Source organism: Pseudorca crassidens, chromosome 7 (assembly GCF_039906515.1).
Source record: "Pseudorca crassidens isolate mPseCra1 chromosome 7, mPseCra1.hap1, whole genome shotgun sequence".
NCBI lineage: Eukaryota > Metazoa > Chordata > Mammalia > Artiodactyla > Delphinidae > Pseudorca > Pseudorca crassidens.
The window spans coordinates 51,804,688-51,812,912 of record NC_090302.1 but is presented as its reverse complement, the minus strand read 5'-3'; positions in this window follow the sequence as shown (position 1 = coordinate 51,812,912).

Here is an 8,225-nt window from a genome sequence, read left to right as displayed (position 1 = left end):
AAGATAAACATAAAAATCAGAAACTGGTCAGTAGCATACAGCAAACCCCAAGTCTACAGTTGCTCCCAAAGTCCACCTCCTTAATTCGGGATGATTCGTTGTCTGTTCAGGTATTCCACAGATGCAGGGTACATCAAGTCGATTGTGGAGCTTTAATCCGCTGCTTCTGAGGCTGCTGGGAGAGATTTCCCTTTCTCTTCTTTGTTCGCACAGCTCCTGGGGTTCAGCTTTGGATTTGGACCCGCCTCTGCGTGTAGGTCGCCTGAGGGCGTCTGTTCTTCGCTCAGACAGGACGGGGTTAAAGGAGCCGCTGATTCGGGAGCTCTGGCTCACTCAGGCCGGGGCGAGGGAGCGGCACGGATGCGGCTCGAGCCTGCGGCGGCAGAGGCTGGCATGTTACACCAGCCTGAGGCGCACCGTGCGTTCTCCCGGGGAAGTTGTCCCTGGAACCCGGCACCCTGGCAGTGACGGGCTGCACAGGCTCCCGGGAGTGGAGGTGTGGACAGTGACCTGTGCTTGCACACAGGCTTCTTGTTGGCTGCAGCAGCGGCCTTAGCGTCTCATGCCCGTCTCTGGGGTCCGCGCTGATAGCCGCGGCTCGCGCCCGTCTCTGGAGCTCGTTTAGGCGGTCCTCTGAATCCCCTCTCCTCGAGCACCCCGAAACAATGGTCTCTTGCCTCAGGCAGTTCCAGACTTTTTCCCGGACTCCCTCCCGGGTAGCTGTGGCGCACTAGCCCCTTCAGGCAGTGTTCACGCCGCCAAGCCCAGTCCTCTCCCTGGGATCCGACCGAAGCCCGAGCCTCAGCTCCCAGCCCCGCCTGTCCCGGCGGGTGAGCAGACAAGCCTCTCGGGCTGGTGAGTGCCGGTCGGCCCTGATCCTCTGTGCGGGAATCTCCCTGCTTTGCTCTCCGCACCCCTGTTGCTGTGCTCTCCTCCGCGGCCCCGAAGCTTTCCCCCTCCGCCACCCGCAGTCTCCGCCCGTGAAGGGGCTTCCTAGTGTGTGGAAATCTTTCCTCCTTCACAGCTCCCTCCTAGAGGTGCAGGTCCTGTCCCTATTCTTTTGTCTCTGTTTATTCTTTTTTCTTTTGCCCTACCCAGGTACGTGGTGAGTTTCTTGCCTTTTGGGAGGTCTGAGGTCTTCTGCCAGCATTCAGTAGGTGTTCTGTAGGAGTTGTTCCACATCGCTGTATTTTTGTGTGTGTGTGTGTGCGGTACGTGGGCCTCTCACTGTTGTGGCCTCTCCCGTTGCGGAGCACAGGCTCTGGACGCACAGGCTCAGCGGCCATGGCTCACGGGCCCAGCGGCTCCGCGGCATGTGGGATCTTCCTGGACCGGGGCACGAACCCGCGTCCCCTGCATCGGCAGGCGGACTCCCAACCACTGCGCCACCAGGGAAGCCCACGTCGATGTATTTTTGATGTATTTGTAGGGAGGAAGGTGATCACGTCTTACTCCTCTGCCATCTTGAAGGTCCTCTCTATATATCTTTTTAACAAAGCAAAGGGTTTGAGCTTCAAAAGGTGATAAATTGTGGGGAAGTGACTAGGAAATATATGGGGAGGAGCTAATGGAAGATAGGGCTATTTTAGTAAGGTCTGTTTATGCAAACTCGTCTTAGTGTTGACTCCCCATCTGCAATGATAAGAGTCGCTCTTCTCTCCCTGGTACAGGGCTGGTACCTTCTTCAAAGGGAAATTTATGCCCTGCTTTTAGGCAGATATGAGGAGGGCAGAGAACTCTCCCTGCATCTGCTGAGTCTCAGTTTCCTTCAACTCAAAATAGTCTTTGTGCCAAAGTGGCCTATTTTGGGGTAACATATTCTGATCCGCTTCCCCACGCTGCTTCAGGTGGGGCTGTGGTGGATATTCCTGTTGGCCAGGAAGCCATGCGGAGGCCCAGACACTACCACCACCATCCCCAAACTCATGCACAGCCTGTGGACCTCCCAAAATCGAGAAGGTGCTGAACTACACAACTAGGCCTGGCGGAAGCCCTGCTCTGCCCCCGAGGGAATCTCCATCTTCACTGCCTCTTTCTCCGCTCCTTCAGCCCACTCACAAGGAGCCCCTCCTGTAAGGCACTGGCTCCTTCACCTACATTTCAAAACCCTTACTGACTGCATCGAACCCTAAGTTTAGGGGGAAAAATTCTCCTTGAGTAATTTTTCTTGTAATTAATCAAACCAATCCATAACTGTGAAGGGTAAAGAATTGTCCTCTCACCCCCAGCCCTATGGGGGTGATTTACTTAATGTCACTAGTTACTTCTGAACACTGGTATTAACCACCTCCAACCTGGGAGCCTCCTTACAGTGATTTGGACCCTGAGAGAGTCTTTTATTCACCTGAGTGGGTAACGTAAAGATGAGCAATCTCGGGCTTCCCTGGTGGCTCAGTGGTTGAGAGTCCGTCTGCCGATGCAGGGGACACGGGTTCGTGCTCCGGTCCAGGAATATCCCACATGCCGCAGAGTGGCTGGGCCCGTGAGCCATGGCCGCTGAGCCTGCGCATCCGGAGCCTGTGCTCCGCAACGGGAGAGGCCACAACAGTGAGAGGCCCGCGTACCGCAAAAAAAAAAAGATGAGCAATCCCTTCTCAAATATTATGACCAGTAGATTTGTCTTTTCCTCCCTTACTAGAGGGCTGGATTGGGCTCTAGAAGACTGTTCTCCAGACAGGAGTAGATTTTGGTGGTTCTTGTTGCCACTGTAGATTCTTGTGGAAGAGGCGGAATGTCTCCTCCCAGAGGTTTTGATTTAGACGGTTTGAGGGGAATCCAGGATCTAGATTGTTAACTGACATCTCAGGGCCTTCCAAATCCAGTGATTCACAGACAACACTTGGAGAAACTTTGGATTCAATGATCTTCCTAGTTTTCTATTTTTTGTCTAGTAGATTTAATAAAGTTGTGACTTAAAGTTATGTTTCCTTCCTGGTGGTTTTAGACAATTCATATTTGAGTTTAATCTGGGAGCCACAGTATTGTCCATTTACCCAAGACCCCTTCTTCGGGAATCTGTGGTCAACAGCACAGCCATCTGTGACACCGATACTTGCTCAGTGGGAATTCATTCCTCGGTAGGCTGGGGCTTCTCAGGAATCCCCTGCAGGTCCAGTGTCACAGGGCTGTTGGGTGTGAATGTCTTGGTCCATAGCAACAACTGTCCTGGAGGAGAGATCCTAGAACTTGAGTGAAACAGAACGTAGCAAATATGCCTTTGAAAGACTCACACCTTTCTTGTTTAGTCAAGGGATTAACTATGACCAAGGAGCCGAGGGAAAATGCTGAATTCATCCACTTTACCCCTACCGACCTCTAGGGGGCAGCAGAGCCAGGAGAAACATTCATTAACGCCTGTCCGTCTGTAGTGACTGGCTCGCTGATGGAAAGGGAAGACAGGGAGAGCTCTGAATGCTCAGGATTCTACAGCCACGGCCGCATTTCCCACTTCCGATGGAGGCATCTCCGGACCTCGGAGAAAACCAGGGGTCTGGGCAAAGAAAGGCACAGGACTTCTAAAACACCCTGTGAACTCTAAGCCCATACGATGGCCCAAACTGCTGAGATGGAAACCCACATCCACCACCTCCAGGGATTGCCTTTGGGTAGGTTACTTCTTTGCTTCCTTATCTATCAAAGGGGAAGAGTAATACTACCCACCTTAAGTGACTGAGGAGAGATGAAATGAGTTACTAGATGTAAATCGTGTAGAAGAATGGCTAGCACAGAGTAAGTGCTTTCTAAATGACTGCTCCTCGAGTCACAGATAACTCCAAACCATTTTTGGAAAATGCCAGATTCGGGATAGCGCTGATTTTTAATAATTTTCATTTGGGTTGGACCCAGACAGATCTTTTAAAATAATTAATAATATCTAACAGGTGCCTGGAATTGCTGATTTGAATAAGTCAGTGTTGGATTAACAAGATTTTGTCTAGGGTAGGTATAAACAGGAATATATAGAACATGTTTCTGACAGATACATACAGGGCCTTTGGCAAATCAAATACTCCATGTAATAGGGAGCTACGTGTGCATCATACCCAATTGCCAATTTTCAAAAATCTCTATAGAATAAAATATCTCTAACACTAAACCACATTAGATATAATGTTTCTTGAAGGTTCAGGGTCTGCGGTGAACCACAGCTATTACTGTAGTGGAGATGCTTTGGCAGGCTGGTTCCTAGTGCCTCAGTGTTTGCTGGTATTTTCATTCATTCATCAGCTTTGTTTTCCACAGACATTTGGAGTCTTTCATTCAAACCACAGTGCAAGTGTGAGGTCATATCTAAAACCACTAAGCAGTGACTCAAGTCCTCTGGAGGGACTTTTCTGAACAACTGCTGAGTTTACTTTCGGTTAAGTCCAGTAGCTTTGCCGGTGGGATATATGAAACTCTTGACACAGCCAAACAACCCCAGCAAACTCTCAGAATCCAGTTAGTAAATAAACTCCATTGTAATGTAAGAAAAAAACACTGCCCTTGCTATTTACCCTTCACACCGAAAGAGTAAATGATACTGTGGGAACAATGAAGGACATCACTGAAAAGAACATGAGCAAAAGGCAAAATTGCCTCTTCTAAGACTCCTCTTGCCCACTAAGAATGGGATTTGGGCAGGATGCCTTCAGAAATGATTTTTTTCCCCAGGAATGACAACATTCAGTACCACATAAGAAGTGAAATTGAAGCATTGATCTTATTCTTCAAATACAGGATAGCTTCAATATTAAAATTAACATATAAATGTAGCATCCATCTTATTTTGAACTCACTTCTGCTGAGTAAATGCACATATAAAGAATGAATCACTGAAACAGTATGCAATGAAATCAAGTTCATTTTTCAAATACGTCAGTTCAAATGCAGTCAGTACCTGTTTTCTGGGCACCCAACAAATGTTCCCAGGATGCCTCCCCTACCATCGTCTCCCACAGATCCAGCCACAGGGCAACCTGGAGACCCTGGATGATGAGTCCCTGAAGAGCAAACCCCATAATATATGACTGCTACACTGCACTGAATAGGATCCCCTCCTCTGGTCCTATTCTTTTCATAAATTTTAAATGTTCTTAGGCTCTTAGAAGCTGGCCAATTAACTGTAAGAGCCTAGACCAGAGGTCTACAATCACTGCCCCTTTTCCCTGGTAACTGTTCCCTTTCCAGGTTGCTCTTCTATTAATTTCAACGACAGCCATACACCTGGCTAACAAATGCCTTGCTTCTCAAGACGTTTGTGAAACTACTTCTGGTTTTCCCATCATATCTGTTGAGATAATACAGATATAATAGAAATGCTTCTACTTTTCACTGTGTATTTCCTGCAATCTAGCCCAGATGCTATAGAGCAACTTTAAAACACATTTGGGAGCCAGCAACTGAAATTCACTTACAATTAACTCTTGTTTCTACATATTATTTCTGGAGATTCCACTATGGAATTATGGAAGTATACAGCAAATTACTATGTTAATTTTTTTCTTCTGCAGGACTGGCATGTTTGTAAGTCTATTTTAAACTCACTCTTATTCACTAAAATTCAGTTAAGAGCAACATCTCTTTTGAAAAACTTACTGCTTTATACTCAGATTATATTATCACCAAACAGCTAATGTTAAACATGGACAGCAGAATGAAATCAAGTGATCTAAAAAGGACAAAACAAAACCAAAAATAAAAACAAGAAACAGAAAAAGAAACTGTTGATATTTCACAGTGAGATATCGCCTCACACCTGTTAGAATGGCTATTACCAAAAAGACAAGAGGTAAGTGCTGGAGAGGGTGTGGAGAAAAGGGAACCCTCTTGCACTGTTGTTGGAAATGTAAATTGGGGTGGCCACTATGGAGAACAGTATGGAGGTTCCTCAAAAACCTAAAAATAGAACTACCATATGATCCAACAATTCCAATTCTGGGAATATATCCGAAGAAAATGAAAATACTATCTCAGAGAGATATCTGCACTCCATGCACATTGCAGCATTATTCACAACATACGGAAACAACCTAAGTGTCCATCGACGCGTAAATAGATAAAGAAAATGTTACATCCTAAGTGAAATAAGCCAGCCACAAAAAGACAAGTACTATATGACCTCACTTATATGTGGAATCTAAAAAAGCCAAACTCACAGAAACAGGGAGTAGACTGGTGGTTGCCAGGGGCTAAAGGGTGGGGAAATGAGGAGATGTTGGTCAAAGTGTACAAACTTCCAATTACAAGATGAATAGGTCCTGGGGATCTAATGTATGGTGATTATGGTTAACAATACTGTATTGTATACTTGAAAGTTGCTGAGAGAACAGATTTAAACCACAAAAAGAAGTAATTATGTGAGGTGATAGATGTGTTAACTAACCTTATTATGGAAATCATTTTGCAACATATACACATATCAAATCATCACATTATACATCTTTAACAATGCTACATGTCAATTATATCTCAATAAAGCTGGAGAAAGGGGAAGGTTTGTTGATATTTCTTAGAACCCAAAGCTCCAGGGCAAAACCTATTTCCAGGTGTCACGAGTAAGCCAGGAATCACAGAACAACTGAAAAACTGGCAGCAGTCCCCTTAGGGGAAAGGATAGCATGCTTATGCTAATATCTGGTCCTTTACCAAACCCAAGTTTCCAGAAACAGGCATTTCTGATCCCAAACGTGTACTCGATCTAATCATTAACACTGACACTACCATTATTTGAACTGGCTCTAGGGCGTGAATTAAGACTGCGTACACAGTGAACTTTACTCTTGCCGTAGGAAAGTAGATGTGAGTGGAATGGGGATCTTGAAATCCCCAGCATCACGGTTTGTATCCCTCAGCTCTTTTACTTGGCATAGATCTAAGAAGGAAACCTAAGGATGTGATGCAGAGTGAGGCAGATCTCAAATCTTAGTGAGTTTAAGAATTACGTGGAGGGACTTCCCCGGTGGCGCAGTGGTTAAGAATCCACCTGCCAATGCAGGGGACACGGGTTCGAGCCCTGGTCCAGGAAGATCCCACATGCCGTGGAGCAACTAAGCCCATGCGCCACAACTACTGAGCCCGTGTGCCACAACTACTGAAGCCCACGCGCCTAGAGCCCGTGCTCTGCAACAAGAGAAGCCACTGCAATGAGAAGCCCGCGCACCGCAATGAGAGTAGCCCCCGCTCGCCACAACTAGAGAAAGACCGCACGCAGCAACAAAGACCCAACGCAGCCAAAAATAAATAAATAAATAAATGAAAAAGAATTACCTGGAGAGGATGGTAAAAATGTAGGAGCTTAGGCTACAGGGATTCTGCACTCAACAAGTGGGGCCCAGGAATCTAAACTAGAGACTAAGTATCAGGTGCCTGGACCACACTTTGAGACAAACTGCTGCAGGACAACACGAGTAGCCCACCCGCCATCACATCAAAGATGAACAAAGCACCTACTGTAAGACTAGCAGGGGGAAAGGGGCACTGTGGGTTAATAGGAATTAACTCTCTATAAGCCTGGCCTGACTCGACTGCAAGTGTACAGCCGAGGACCCAGATATTCTGTGTGACAGATGGGATTTAACTAGGAACTGGTTGATGTTGTTTTCCTCTTTTCATCCAGGTGTTGAGTTTCCTGTGAAAGAGTGACTGAGTGCCCATGGGCAGAGCAGTGTTCATTTCCCTTGAATTCTTACATGCCAACCGTAGCAGGATGGTCTTTGAGAGCTGAGCTAGAATCTAAGAGGTTTTGCCACTTTAACCAGAGGGGCCTCAGTTGTCACGACTGCAGAGGAAGCAAAACTGAATGCAGGAAGCAGGACATAGGATCTTAACGAACAATTTTTCCCTCCAACCCCGTACCACACTTACCGCACCGAAACAAACACATCTTGCTTCAGAAGTACACTGAGGATCAAACATACCTGTAGTAGCCCAGAAATAAGCTGTCTTATAGGTAGTTCCATTTTGCTGGCCATTGGGAAAAGAGGGCAAGGACTTTGATGATCTGTGGGCAAAATCAAACTGTCAGGATACCATGTCTTAAGCCGTTTTGCTTAATCCAGGTCACTCAACCTCAAGATATGACAGATTTTATAGCACTGTCATCTCATATAGAATCTGTTATCATTGCTGCTTGTTAGATAAATATAGATAAACTTTTGAAGATACCTTTGAAAATACATTTTTGCTAGGTAGGCCCAGACATTAGCCCATCACTACCATATAAAATGTCCTGCACATGTATTTTT